General features: G+C 40.6%; 1 protein-coding gene across 1 annotated transcript in view; it reads left to right on the forward strand.

The window, feature by feature from the left end:
- The window catches only part of LOC117487736 (up-regulator of cell proliferation-like), a gene marked incomplete in the record, with an annotated part of 233,858 nt that overhangs the window by 56,766 nt on the left and 161,193 nt on the right, over positions 1–15,899 (forward strand).

Here is a 15,899-nt window from a genome sequence, read left to right on the forward strand (position 1 = left end):
GCTCCCCGTCTCATCAGGTCTCAGAGCACCCCAGCTGTCCTCAATTACCTCACTTAAATAAACACCGGAAGGTACAAGGAAACAGATCATATTTACGATTTAAAATAAACAATCATTTCATCAAAAGATATTCACCATGGCAATATAAATCATTTTACATCATTAATTCATTTATCAAATTATGAATCTAAATAATAACTTTGACTTCATTGTGGCTCTAACAGACCACATCTGCAGACTGGCTATGGATGTCTTTAATGTTTCGCAGATCAGAATCACAGCATACAGAGTATAATAACTTCTAAAGTAAACAGAAATATCATCACCTCATTTATTTATATAGTTTAAAAATATATATTTTTTTAATAATCATCTTTTTTTAATACCATTATTTTAAAAATGTTGTTCATCTCAAATCTTAGGATTCTGAATACAACAAATAATGTAAAAACAAGACAACAGGTGCAACTCTGCAATGAATCGTGTGTGTGTGTGTGTGTGTGTGTGTGTGTGTGTGTGTGTGTGTGTGTGTGTGTGTGTGTGTGTGTGTGTGTGTGTGTGTGTGTGTGTGTGTGTGTGTGTGTGTGTGTGTGTGTCACTGTCTATACCGTGGGCCATATGAAGTCATTTCGGTTTGCTTGGCTGACTGCAGTTTGCTGAGGCTAGGTGTGTCCACATACATCCAGTCTGATCCACGGCTAATCACAGGTTCAGACTCTGAAAGTGAGAGACATTCAGATTAACTTAAAGTTGAATTTAAACTGTTAACAAGAAACTAGAAGTAAAGAATGTTTTTAAGGATGTGTGTGCATGTTTTGCTTTCTAGTGTTTTTGTGTTGATTTGTCCCATAACTGTATATTTTGCTAATTAAAAACACATGATTACATTTGGATAAAGAAAGTATAGATGGAAATACAACAAGGGGAAGTCGGTCCATGTCATTCATTATCTTCATCTTCAGGTCAGCGGAGTTGACAATAATGACTGACCTGTGTTCAACCCTGAGCATTGTTTTAACAGTGTTAAAGATACATTCAGCCAGTTATATCATTGTTCAAGAAATCAATCACATGGTCTTACTGAAAACTGTCCTTTACCTATTCATTCTGAACATGGACTCCAGCAGACTACTGACATCTAGTGGACATGAATTGCAACAACACCTACTTTAAACTCAGGATTTCTCTTTCTAATTGTTATTTTTAAAACATAAAGACATGGAACCTTAAACATTTCTTAATTGTACCTGACAATTAAAGACATTCAATTTAAAGACATTTAATTTAAAACACAACCGTAGCCTCAAGACATGCAAAGTGAATTAAGAAGAGCAACTATCTGCAATTGACAACTTAATATGTTTAACTACAGTTGTCCCAATTGAAGCTCCCGTCACAGTGTACTGACTGATTCTGCAGTCCATTGCTGCTGTCATCATCAAACATCTCCACACACAGACAACACAATCATATCTGTCTACTGATTTATCAGGAAAACTCACAAGGTTTATCCCAATATCCATCCTCAACTTGACCCGGAAATCAATCGTTGAAGGACGTCATGATTCCTTAAATGCGTGCGGAGGAGTCGATGAATGAGGAGGCTTCCAGAGGAGAGGGGCGCGAGGAAACACGAGTGCAGGCTATGCAGAAGTGTTATTGCTACATGCGCATCAAAGCTCCGCCCACAGATCCAGAGCTTGATTGATTGATTGATTGAAAAGTTTATTAACAGCTTGTATATTGGGTACAGTACAGTACAGCTCAAAACATACAATTGTTAAGGGGATGCAGACCAGAGAAAGACTTTCGTCTTGTTTACATCAGGGTCCCCCATTTCCAATTCATCATATCATTTAAGACATATAAGACATATTTGACATACAGATGGCTTATTTACAATTTACATACAGGTGGTTTTTTACATACAGATGGCTTATTTACAATTTTCATTTTAGATTTCGTTCTAATACATCCTAACCGGACATTTAAGACATACCAAGTCTACAGATATACAGTTAGTAACAGAGTCTAAAATGCGAGTATATACATAGATGGGGGGGGGAAGCTGTCCATTGTACGACAGGTTGAGATTTGTACCATTACCGGGGCCAGTTTTGCAATGCTTTCCCCCGAAGGTGCTCTTTAAGAGAGGTTTTGAAGGTAAGTATAGTTTTACTTTCCTTTACAGTTGTGGGAAGAGCGTTCCACCTTGATGTGGCATAATTGCGAAACGTGTATTCCCCCTTTTTTGTGCCAAATCTGGGTTTTACATGATTTGTGGAGCTCCCTCTGGTGTTATGATCATGGTATTCCTTGACCTTTGGGAAGAATTTTGACATGTACATGGGTACCATAGAGGTGTAGTGGATCTTGTAGACCAGGCCCATTGCAAGTAGCTGTACTCTGTCGTCTACTCTAAGCCATCCTAGGTTGTCAAAGTGGGCAGAGGTGAGGTGGGTTCTAGATGAAAGGTCAAGCAGTAGTCTGACCAGTTTATTTTGCGATGTTTGAAGTTTTATTTTTAGCGCCTTGGAGGTGCTATGGTACCATGACGTGCAAGCATAGTCATAGTACCCTTGAATGAGTGCTCCTGCCAGAGTTTTCAGGGTGTTTTTGTTTACCAGAGAGGAGATCCGGTATAGGAATCTAGTTCTTTGATTGACTTTTTTTATTACATTGGATGCCATTTTGTCACAGGAGAGGTTTGCCTCAAGAATAGATCCTAGGTATGTAATTTCCTTCTTACTTGTGACAACAATGTCACCCACTGCAACTGAGAAGTCGTCGGATTTGCTGAGATTATGTTTCGAACCGAAGAGAATGGACTCTGTTTTACCCAGGTGTAATGATAATTTATTATCGGCGAGCCAGGTGCAGATTCTGCCGAGCTCGGAGCTGAGGGTTTTTTCAACCTGCAATCTGCTCCTGTCAGAGACCAGCAGGGCTGAGTCGTCCGCGAACAGGAACAAGTTGCAGTCACATGCTGATGACATGTCATTTGCATAAATTAGGAACAGTAACGGACCTAATATGCTTCCTTGTGGAACACCACAGCTCACTGGGAGGGGGGGGGACAGAGTACCGTTTACCTCCACCATCTGTTCTCTCCCCTCCAGGTAGGATTGCATCCAGCTCACCGATAGTTTATCAAAACCAATTGCTTTTAGCTTGTCAATCAGAATGGGGTGATTGACAGTGTCGAAAGCCTTTTGTAGGTCCAGCATCACCATGCCGCAGTATTTACCCTCGTCCACCTCTTGTTTGATGTGGTCGTTCAAATAAAGAAGGCATGTGTCAGTGGAGTGGGATGTTCTAAAGCCAGATTGAAATTCATAGATTAGTTTCTTTTCTGCGAGGTACTTTTCGACCTGTTCATATACTATTTTTTCCATGACTTTCGAGATGGAGGTAAGTATAGAAACAGGGCGGTAGTTGCCTGGGTCCAATTTGCTGCCCTTTTTGTGCAGGGGGGTTACTCTTGCAATTTTGAAGTCTTTGGGTACTTTTCCCTGTTTTATGGAGAGGTTAATTATGTGAGCTATGACTGGTGAGATGGCGGTTGCTGTGTCTCTGAGGAATTTGGAGGGGATATTGTCGTGGCCAGTGGCCTTGTTAGGTTTGAGGGCGCTCAGTTTAATGAGTACCTCTGCTGTTGTTACCCTTGCTAGACTGAAATCATCTTTGCGTACCCCTAGGTTTTTGTAGTAGGTCATGATGTGATCTACTCCAAAAAGCCCTGAGTGGGAGGGTAATTTATTTACAAGAGTTGTGGCTATGTTTGTGAAAAAAATGTTCAAGTACTTGGCCACATCCAGTTTGTCTGTGATGAGCCTGTTATCTGTCTTTATGTTTAAGTTTGAAAATCTCGTTTTGAGTTTTTTACTGCAGCCAAGCTGGTTATTGAGTAATTTCCAAAGTTCACGGGGTTTATTTTTGTTTTCCTCAGTTTTGTCATTGATGAAATTCTTTTTGGCAGTTTTGATCATGGAGCTTACGTCATTTCTTAGTCTGTTTCTTTCAATTTTTAGTTCAGTCACGTGGGCCTGGAGTTCACTGCTCGTGCTTTTGGAAAGCATTGACTGACTTTTATGAAACTCAGAGCATTTTTTGTCTCTGGTTTTCATGGCGGTCAGTATGCCGGAGTGCATCCACGGCTCAGCGCGATTTTTTACCCTGGTTGTTCTTAGGGGGGGCCAAATCATTGAGTATTGCAGAGAATTTGTTTTTGAAACCAAGCCATGTTTCTTCAACTTGTGTACCACTGAGCTCATCTGACCAGTCCAGGCTCTCCAGTTCTAGGTTAAAGGCCTCGCTAGAGTAGTTTTTGAGGTCTCTAGATATGACTGTTTTGTGACAGCCGGCCTTTTGTTTTAGCTTTTTGCGGGTACAGAATATCATATAATGATCACTTAAACCGCATGCTATAACCCCTTTACTGGAGATCCTGGACCTGTCAGAGGTCAGAATGAGATCAATGGTAGTTTGTGTTGTTTCACATACCCGGGTGGGTTGGGTGATTAGCTGGCTGAAGCCGTGCAGATCACAAATCCTACTGAAGGACTTGAAGACGGACGTGTCTTTACGTTGCATATCCGTGTTCCAGTCTCCAATAATAATTGTCTCTACATCCCCCACATCAGCCAAACACCCATCTAATGTATCATAAAAGTCACTCTGTTCCGGTGGTCTATAGATTGTCCCGACTATTACAGATTTAGCATTGTCAAAAAGAATTTCAACCCACACAGATTCAATATTTTCATGATGCAGGTCAGTACGGTTTTTGAAATTGGTGTCCTTATGTATGTACATGCAGACACCACCTCCATTCACGTTCCTGTCCCTTCTCACTACAAGATAATCTTCAATTTCAATCTCTGAATCTGTAATGGAATTGTCCAATTTGGTCTCAGAAAAGCATAATATGCTTGCCTTACCGTTCATGAACAGTTGCCTGAGTTCAGCCAGTTTGTGTCTCAGGCTGTTAGTGTTCAGATGAAAAATATGTAGTCCATTTTTGTTGTTTAAATGCATAATGTCGTCAGCTTGCAGATATTTGTCTTTGTCCGTTACAGCAAACGGCTTGCGGCCTGCCGTGGTGCTTGGAGCGGTGGGGTGGTGGGGGGAGGGAGGCTCTGTTGTAGCTTTAGCCGTCGATATGCTAGCAGGGTGGCTAACAACATGGTGGATATTTGTTCCCTCGGATCTCGGTTCTCTTCCTCTCGTCACTGCCTCATGCGTGTCTGTCTGCCGAGGCGTCCCCGGGGGAATGTCGAAGTCTCCGTTGATTCCTCGGTCTCCGCTGTCTCCATGGTCTCTGTTGTCGTCGCGTAGTTGTTGCTGTAGCGGAAGAGATGCTAGTTGTGATGCTAGTTGTGATGCTAGCTCCTCGAGCCTGCAGGAATGGCTTCTTGTCTGCACCGGGCCCGGATTCAGATGGATGTCTCCCGCTAACAATAAGACCAAGACGATCATACTTCTTCGGTCTAGTTTGCCTGACGGGGGTAAGTACTTTCGCGTCGGGTTTGCAGTTAATAATGCATGAATGCTTGCACTTCCAAAAGCGAGGTGTTTCCTTTCCCAGCCATTGAGAAGGTAAAAGTCATTGTGGTTCATTTTATCCCTGCTTTCACTACTCTCCTTCTCTAAGTGATGTTGCCTCATTGATGAGTTGAGGTAGGAGTCCATAATCCATATTGTCAGGAGGATGAAATATGTAAAAAATCGTGAGGAATAACCTCCAAAGCGGGAGCTCTCGAAAATGCGACCACTCATAGCGAAACCGGAAGCCGCATAAACCATGTGCCATGTGCATACTGCGGCTGTTCTGTCTGTTGAAGAATGATCTGAGTCTTCAAATGTTACATTTGCTTGATTTTTTGTAAAACAGATATATCTTTGATTAAGGAGGAGATCCTTCTCTACAACACATTCAAGTGTTTGAAATACACTTACACATTCAATAATAATGGTTTGATAATAATTATTGTCAGTATTAATGAATCATTTACAGTTCATAAAAGTGGTTTATGTGCATGCGTGGATAAAGGACACTGAATTTAAAACAATTAATTGGTAAATACAATTATTATTATTGTGTTATTTCTATTTTATTTAAATGAATACATTTGTGTCTGAGTTATTAGTTTAGTCTTTGTGTGTTTTTATTTGTTGTCTTAATAAATGAAAAAATAATTTAAAAGTTGGTTTGTTTAATGTTGTCAAGAGTGAGTTCGAGTCGATCATCATATCCTGAAGCAGAGGCTGGTCAGTATTGGCATATCCAGCCATGCAGTGGGGTGGTTTGGGAACTACCTCTCTGAAAGGTCCCAATGTGTTCAGTTTGATGGGCTGTCTTCTGACTGTTTAAACATTACAAATGGTGTTCCCCAAGGTTCTGTTTTAGGTCCAATTTTATTCTCCATCTACATCAAGAGTTTAGGTCAAAATGTGGATGGAGCAACTTTACATTTTTATGCGGACGATACCGTGATGTATTGTGCAGGTCCCTCCACGACGGAGGCTGTTGTTAAATTGCAGGCTGTTTTTAATATTATTCAGACTCAGCTCCCCTGAGCTTAAGCTTATTTTAAATGTTGATAAAACTAAGGTAATGCTATTTTCGAAAGCCAAAAAGACACCGGAGACCACTTTGGATATTGTTCTCTCTCTCTAGGTCATCCTCAGACGAGCCCTCCATCGTCGCTTCCAGTCATCCCGGTTCTCCATACATCTGGCCAGTTCATTGGTACTTTGTGCTCCTGCGTCATTCTTGAGTACGTCCACGTATGTTGGTGTGGGACGTCCTCGTGACCGATGCCCGTGTGTTGGTTCCCACAGCACCAATTTGCCGGCTGGCAGCTCTTGATGCCTTTGGCTATGTCCAGCGCCATATAGATAGAAGAGTTACGACAGCGGAAGTCCAAAATGCTTGATCGTCACGTGGTTCAGGGAGAGTCAATAGTTCCCCGGAAGTTCGTGGCGGGACATATGAATGCATGATTACCGGAGATAGAACTACGATTTTTGGTAATAAGTAGTGAATAAAGATCTTGATTTGCAATATTTATACAACATACCGATATGTGTATGTATTTACATCAATATGTTTTAAAAAATAAATAGAATCTGCTAATATTTATGGATAATATTAGGAATAGTGTGAACAGCTAGTTTACTTGTTAACATATACATGTTAGGCGGTTGCCTTGGTTAAAGAGCCTGTTGCTGTTGTGTATTGCTTTGAATTATTTAAAGGGTCCATGTCATGGCCATTTCCACTGATCATAATTACATTGTTGAGGTATACTAAAATAGATTTATACTGTGCAATTTTCCAAACTCACATTGGTTTCGCATACAGCATCTCTGTCAAGCATGTGTATTCAGCAGTATTCACTTTCTCCACTAAACGACTCGTTGGAGCTCTTGCCCCCCCCCTCCCTGTGAGCCTAGTGTGCTCCGATTGGTCAGCTCGGCCACTCGTTCTGATTAGTCAACCACCAGAGAGGCTGCGCCCATGTCTAACAGTGCTTTTCCCGGCTGCTCTCAGCGTAACATCAGTCTTATCATGGCGTCGGTACAGCGGTATATTTTATATACATATATATTTTTAACTGTTGTTATAGAAGAGTGTGACGGCCCCAGGGCCTTTGTCTTACGATGGGGTGGAGCTGAAGAGGCTAATCAGCACGATCACGGACACCTCCGGACACTACGGCCCCAGTCTCTCTCCAAAGCGGCTGCAGGAAGACTAACTCTGCGATCCTCTCAACCACCTATCTTTGCATTTACCACAATAAATGTGCCGTGGTTTTGTAAACTCGTGTATGTCTCCTTGTCTTTCCGTTGTGGCCTACGAGCTACTCTCATAACAAAGAGTAAGTTATTTTTACCCTTATAAACTACTACTGTTTGATGAGAAATCAAATCATGGTTTGCTATATATGAATTCAGGGAAGAAAGGATAGGCCTACTAAGTATTTCCATTAAACTTTATTTTTAGAAATGTACAAAATGAACATAAATATACATATATACACGGTATATCATCCATTCCTCCTCCTCTTGCCTGCGCACAGCCGGTGCGGTGCGGTGCCTTTTAGCACGAGGCCTCAGTAGTAGTAGAATCCCTTCCCCGTCATGGATTGTCCGCCAGGATCTGGCTGGACGAAATCAAATGCAAATCACAAAATATTAGAGAAACTTAGTTGTTTTAGATTCGTTAGTAGTAGTTGTGTAATGAACAGCTTGCCTGCTAATATGCTAACCTAGCTTTGTTTACCTTGGTAGCTAACACGATATGAACGTTAGCTTGGAGGAAAGGCAACTATAATGCAGTGTAATAAAACTACTATGAACAAAAGCTAGTGGTTCATATTAGGCTAGCAATAACGTGTTTATAATTGCAATCGTATATGGGTATTCTGCTACCATACAATGTAACTTGCATGAATACATTGTTTTGCGCTAGCATACAGCTAGCCTCGTTAGCTACATGCAGTATATGTACGGTAAACCGGAGTATACTGTATGAGTATTCCGTGTGTGTGACTGCAGACATTCTCCTGCCATGACAAACATGTAAGGCCATCTGCTGACATTGTAGTTGATATATTTAAACGCTAGCAACGTAGCATCACAAAAATGTTTTTCTGACCAAAACTAGCTCTAGCTCCGTGTGTTAGATCGCTACGCCAGCTATAATGTAATTACGTTTCGCGACTGACCGGCAAATCACCCGCAGTATACTGTCAATAGGTATTTTGTGTGTGAATGCAGACATTCTCCTGCTATGAGATACATGTATGCAAGGCCATCTGCTGATATTAGAGTTGATATATGGAAACTCTAGCAACTTAGTTAGCACAGTTAGCACTGTGTCAATGGCTTAGCAGTCCAACACAGTTTACACATTTAAACAGTCTTGTTTGATAAATACACAAATAACAATGCAAACTTACAGGTTGTATACCCAGATCTTCCCCTGCTCCAAACGGTCCAAACAAGCTGTGCATATCCGGCCTCAAACTGGGCAATGTTTTGGAAGCTTTCGTCTGTGAAATGCCGGTTCTTCGAACCTCTGGAGGAGGAACACGCCGCTGCTGGTGTGGCCATAGCTCTTCGGGATTGGTCCATTTCGTTCCGGGTACCGCATGACATCAGGCGGTACCCGGAACTAAATGGAAGACTCAAATGGGCAGTGACGTATCTCCAACGAGGCGTTTTGGGGAGGTATTTTCTGTGTTAGAGTTTTACTCGCTACAGGGTGTACTTTGAGGGTTTTGACTCTGCACACCGTTTACATGCATAAAAACCTTCATAACACACAAGGGGACGGGTAATAACCGGAAAAGCATGACATGGGAGCTTTAAAACAAATATTATCTTCTTAAACAGGTATGGTAGTCAGGTGCATCACTTCCTAATGTTTATTGATATATTTAGAGGGAGGGGATGGCAAGGAATGCTTCAAAATTTAGATTAGATTAATTTCTACCATTTTTTTAATTCATGGTGGTTTCAGTAATCCCATGGTACTTGAGGACATAAGTAATCTAAATGACTAATGTACTTTTTATGACTTTCAGAAAGGACAGGAGACCAACAGGTGACTATCAATGGACTAGCAGCAACATGATTATGACGTTAAAATTGTTGTTTTAGGAACATCCATTGTAAATACATGGAATTCAATAAACATTGAATAGCATGTCATGCAGTTTGTCTGTGCCTTTTCCTCCGTGTTGTCCTGGCATATAGTCTCCACCATGGTTTGCTGTGCTGCCTGGGGATGCTCCAATCGCTCAGAGAAAGGAGTAAGAATCAGAATGTACGGCTTCCCCACTGACACAGAGAGGAGGGAAAAATGGCTAGCTCAAGTCAGCAGGAGCAATTTAACAATCAAAATAGACAGCCGCAACAAAATATGTGAGGTAATCATATTCAAACACTGCATTTGCACTTTTTCACAAAACGAAGACCCCACCATTGGGAAGCTTAATGTTTGGTTTAATACAAATAACAGGGAAAGGCTTGAAAAACTCTGAGAGTTGAGACTCAGGGTGCAGGGTGAGGGTCTCAGTGCAGGTATTCAGACTCTATTGAATCCCCCTCTGGTTCTTGTGCTGAAAGAGGGAGAAACAGACAGGAGAATGGCTTATACACACCTATATAGCACACCTATTGGATGGGAAATTGCCTTGGGGAGATAAGGTGTGGTCTTTGTTTCCAACTGAAGTTATGGAACTTTATTATTTGTGAGTTTAACAAAGTATGACAAATGGCATCAGTAATGGATGTGATATGAATTTGTATAAAGTTGTCTCACATTCTTGGTCATATTTTACGTACAGTATGTAATGAGTGTATAGATGTCCAGTAAGTCCTCCACCTGTAACATCACTGCCCCTCCACCTGCCATACAGTAGGTTACTAATATACACTAACAAGATTACTTATATACAGTGATAGAATACATGTTTAGTATGCTTACTTATATACAACAGTAGTATTAAATGTACCTTGTGTTTTCACTCTCCCTTTGCCATCATTTAAAAATCAGCTGAGCTGCAACATAATACAGACAGGTAATAATCAACAGAATACACTAAAAAGACTCACCCATAAATTACATTTTTGTTTACTGTTTGGAAGTCTCAAATATGCACTCTAAATTAATATCAATAGCGATGTATCACACAAATAGCTCTCTTCCTTATTATTGTGTTACGTTAACTTTATTATACTAGTTTGTAGTAGGGATGGGAATTTGAAAGCAAATGTATATTCGAATATTCGACTCCCCAAAAAACGGTTAACCGGTTAACCGAAATGTAAATATCCTATAAAAAAAAAATTGGGTAAAAAAAAAAATTTGAACATTTTTTTTCAAAAATAATTTCTTCAATAACTTTTGGAAATAAATAAATACATGTTCAAATAAGTATAGAAACCAAGTCGAATTTGTCAAATGTATTGAACTGGTGATCACAGTTTGACAGCTATAGGCCTACAGCTTTCATGTGCGGAGGCGATTCACAATCAGGCCAGCTGTAGAGAAGACCCTCTCAGCTATAGCAAGGAGACCCTCTCAGGTATAGCAAGGTATAGTATGTCAGGGTTGCCAACTCTCACGCATCTGGCGTGTGACACACGCTTTCACTCTCAATCTCACGCTCTCACGCTGCTCAAACTATTCTCACGCCAAAAACAAGAATACCGAAGACTAGAAACGGTTTTGAAAACTTTTGTCACGTAGTGATCGTCTTCTCAATAGAACATCTTTGATAATGTCTTCTGGCCAATCAGAATCACGATAACGGCGTGGTGTTGTTGCAGGAAGTCCCGACGGAGAATACTTTTGCGGTAGTACATCTCTATATACATCGATACAACATTACGTGTTGATAGAAATCAACACGTAATGAAATAAGACCCCACGGTTTGATGATTGATAGGTGTGTGGGCTGTCTTTCATTTTGACACACAGAACAATGGGGGCTATCCACCCTTATCCACAATGTACAGTAATTCACACAGCCTCTTCCCTCTTCTCTCTGTGAGGAGCAGCAGGTTCAGCTTTCAGAACAAAGTAACAAAAAACTAAAATGGCATTCATTTTTTTAAATATGTCGTGTAGTAATAGATTTATTTATTTTTCTTCTCAAGAGAGTACAAGAATGTGTATTTTATGTTAGTATTTCAAAAAATCTCCTGGGGGAGACTCCCCCCCAGACCCCCCTGCAGGGGTTGAGTTTTCAGCATGTCAACTCTTTCACTTGTGGGGAAATTGCAGGATTGGCTCCAGGTCGCCCTTTTTATTTACTACAAGACAAATGTGCCTTTTTATTTCATACAGTTCAATTTGGATTGAGACAGGGAAATAATCTAAACCTCACGCGTGGCGTTTCACTGTCGGGGGGAGCGTGTATGCAATTACATTGCAAATACTGATTTGAGCCCCACCACTGTATGGGTTAGCCCTACCATAGATTACGCAACAAAAATACTCTGGAGCCGCAACTGCCGACCCGTATTGCGCATGCGCAGATCTAAGATCCAGTAGAAATGATAAAAAAGTAAAAGTCTGCTGGTTATTGTTCTACTAGGCCAAAATAGAGTCAAAGAGTATATGAGAGTGAGAGTGTGTTAATTAATATATTTGGCAGTTTGGAGTAAGTCTGTAGATTTGTTTGTGTGTGTGTGTTTCATGTATAGGCCTCTCACGATAATTAATTTTGTTGGATACATTTTCCCGGAAATTATTGCGATAAACGATAATATTGTCGGCACCGTTGTATGACCATTTTAGACCACTGACATAATGATAATATATAATAATAATTCAAGTACATCCTTTCAAACTGCTAGTCACATCCTCATGTAAATGGCAATTTATCGAGGTCAGAAAAGTTATCGAGTTCATTTTTATTTATCGTACGATAAGTCAATTAATTGCTTATCGCGACAGGCACACAATAAAACAGTGGAAACAAACATGTTTGACTTTCATTAGTGAATGAAACTGTGTGCCCTTTATAGTCTGTGTCCATTATTGTGTATTTGTATATATATCCTATATATATGCTAAGGTCCCGCTGCTGACACGATAACAGTCATTTCGTGCGCATATGTGTAATTAAACCGAATTAAACCCATGATATCAAAATCTCACTCCAGCCAGGTACCCAAAGTTGGCAACCCTGGTATGTATATATATAAATTTAATTTGGCATAGTTTGCACTCTACACCGCACTCACTAACCTGGTCGAAATATTTCCACACATTACTCCTTTTTGACTCCATGTCTGTTGTGTAGGACTCTTCTTAGAGTGTAAATAATTACCGGACTATGACTGGTAAAATATGTTGAATACCGGCAAAACTAAATCTCTCCTGTCAAAATGTCTATGTACTTTGCCGCCACACACGGTTGCCAAGCAGCGCTTATTGTTGTTTAGGCTGGCCACTCATGTGTCGCGAGTGTTGACAGGGGGCGGGGGAGAACGCTCATGAACTGTTAGCGCCGGAACCTCGCAACGGCTGCGGAGCGCATTTGCGCCGCATTTGGGCATAAGATGAGGTTTGAGTCTGTGTGATTTGCGAGTAGGGAGGGGGAACAGCTAGTTATTAGCTAGATCTGATGGATTTGGACATAAACGCGAGTGAAGTACCGGACGCGAGAGAGAGAGATCAGCACCTGCAGCTCTGCCCGCTGTGAGGGACCGGTGAGCGGAGCAAAACACACCTTTAGACGTAACCTAACACATTTAGCTATGGCACTGTCGTTTACATTGAATTATTACATTTGATAATATGTAATCAACTTAGGCATCCCTCCCAAAAAAAGAAAAAAAAAAAAAAAAATTAATAAAAATATTCATAACTCATATTCGAATACCTGAATAATTATTCGAATACCTGAATAATTTCGAATATTCGAATATTCGATTAATCGTTCCCATCCCTAGTTTGTAGGCCTACTCCAAAATGGAGATCGTAATTTCTCCACCTCCACTCATTACAATCACACGTGCCCCAATGTTATATTTAACTAATATTATATTCCTCCACCCCACAAAAAAATCACGTTGAGAAGCCCTTTTTCTCTAATTCCACAACGTTGGATGAAATAACATTAGGAGAACGGATTAATAGCTGTTCATGGTTAACGTGTGTTGCTAACTTTATCCGGTATCCTAGCCTATTCTGTTATCTGTAAACGTTCCCTAAATCTACTGATTTAGGGATAATCCACTAATATCCTTTAATACACATGTTCATTTGACTCAGATGTGCTGATAATATCCGCAATATAAATCTTTAAACGTCTTCTTACCTTTAAAAGTCCATCATGAACGGTCTATTATGCTGCAACTCTACTGTGCTGCTGGCCGCAATAGTTCCCCGGAAGTCAGCGGCAAGCTAACTTCCGGGGAACTATTGACGGCTCCACGATCCGCCATTGCTGTAAAAAAACTGGTCCATTGGAGTGAACGGAGATGTCGTAACTCTTCTATTATCAGGGTTGCCAACTTTGGGTACCTGGCTGGAGTGAGATTGTGATATCATGGGTTTAATTCGGTTTAATTACACATATGCGCACGACATGACTGCTATCGTGTCAGCAGCGGGACCTTAGCATATATATAGGATATATATACAATATATACAAATACACAATAATGGACACAGACTATAAAGGGCACACAGTTTCATTCACTAATGAAAGTCAAACATGTTTGTTTCCACTGTTGTATTGTGTGCCTGTCGCGATAAGCAATTAATTGACTTATCAGTTTGAAAGGATGTACTTGAATTATTATTATATATTATCATTATGTCAGTGGTCTAAAATGGTCATACAACGGTGCCGACAATATTATCGTTTATCGCAATAATTTCCGGGAAAATGTATCCAACAAAATGAATTATCGTGAGAGGCCTATACATGAAACACACACACACACACAAACAAATCTACAGACTTACTCCAAACTGCCAAATATATTAATTAACACACTCTCACTCTCATATACTGTACTCTTTGACTCTATGTTGGCCTAGTAGAACAATAAGCAGCAGACTTTTACTTTTTTATCATTTCTACTGGATCTTAGATCTGCGCATGCGCTCCAGAGTATTTTTGTTGGGTAATCTATGGTAGGGCTAACCCATACAGTGGTGGGGCTTAAATCAGTATTTGCAATGTAATTACATACACGCTCCCCCCGACAGTGAAACGCCATGCGTGAGGTTTAGATTATTTCCCTGTCTCAATCCAAATTGAACTGTATGAAATAAAAAGGCACATTTGTCTTGTAGTAAATAAAAAGGGCGACCTGGAGCCAATCCTGCAACAGGTGAAAGAGTTGACATGCTGAAAACCCAACCCCTGCAGGGGGGTCTGGGGGGATTCTCCCCCAGGAGATTTTTTAAAATCCTAACATAAAATAAACATTCTGGTACTCTCTTGAGAAGAAAAATAAATAAATCTATTACTACACATTTAAAAAAATGAATGCCATATTATTTTTTTGTTACTTTGTTCTGAAAGCTGAACCTGCTGCTCCTCACAGAGAGAAGAGGGAAGAGGCTGTGTGAATTACTTTACATTGTGGATATGGGTGGATAGCCCCCATTGTTCTGTGTGTCAAAATGAAAGACAGCCCACACACCTATCAATCATCAAACCGTGGGGTCTTATTTCATTACGTGTTGATTTCTATCAACACGTAATGTTGTATCGATGTATAGAGATGTACTACCACAAAAGTATTCTCCGTCGGGACTTCCTGCAACAACACCACGCCGTTATCGTGATTCTGATTGGCCAGAAGACATTATCAAAGATGTTCTATTGAGAAGACGATCACTACGTGACAAAAGTTTTCAAAACCGTTTCTAGTCTTCGTATTCTTGTTTTTGGCGTGAGAATAGTTTGGGCAGCGTGAGAGCGTGAGATTGAGAGTGAAAGCGTGTGTCACACGCCAGATGCGTGAGAGTTGGCAACCCTGCTATTATACGGCTCTGGCTATGTCCTGCTAGTCTCATTATCCTGGCTGCAACTTTCCCGCTCACCCTTGGTATTCCCTCGTACAGGATCTTGTTGGTTACATGTACACTCTTGCTGATGTTAAGTACTGCTCGCAACATTCTAGTTACTTAGTCGGTTGGGTAAAATGGATGAGGAGAATGACTGGTTATAAAAAAAGAAATCTAGAGTGTATTGGTCTTTATCAATGCCAATACCTGTTTTTAAGTCCAAGATACTAAGAATAATGAAATTACGTAATTGTGCTCGTGCACAGTGGGAAAAGTACTGCGGTGTGAACGCGCCTATTGTCTCTTGAGAAACCAGCAAGTCCTCTCACTGGCGCGAAGATCAAAGCAG

This window comes from Trematomus bernacchii, unplaced genomic scaffold, assembly GCF_902827165.1.
Source record: "Trematomus bernacchii unplaced genomic scaffold, fTreBer1.1, whole genome shotgun sequence".
Lineage (NCBI taxonomy): Eukaryota > Metazoa > Chordata > Actinopteri > Perciformes > Nototheniidae > Trematomus > Trematomus bernacchii.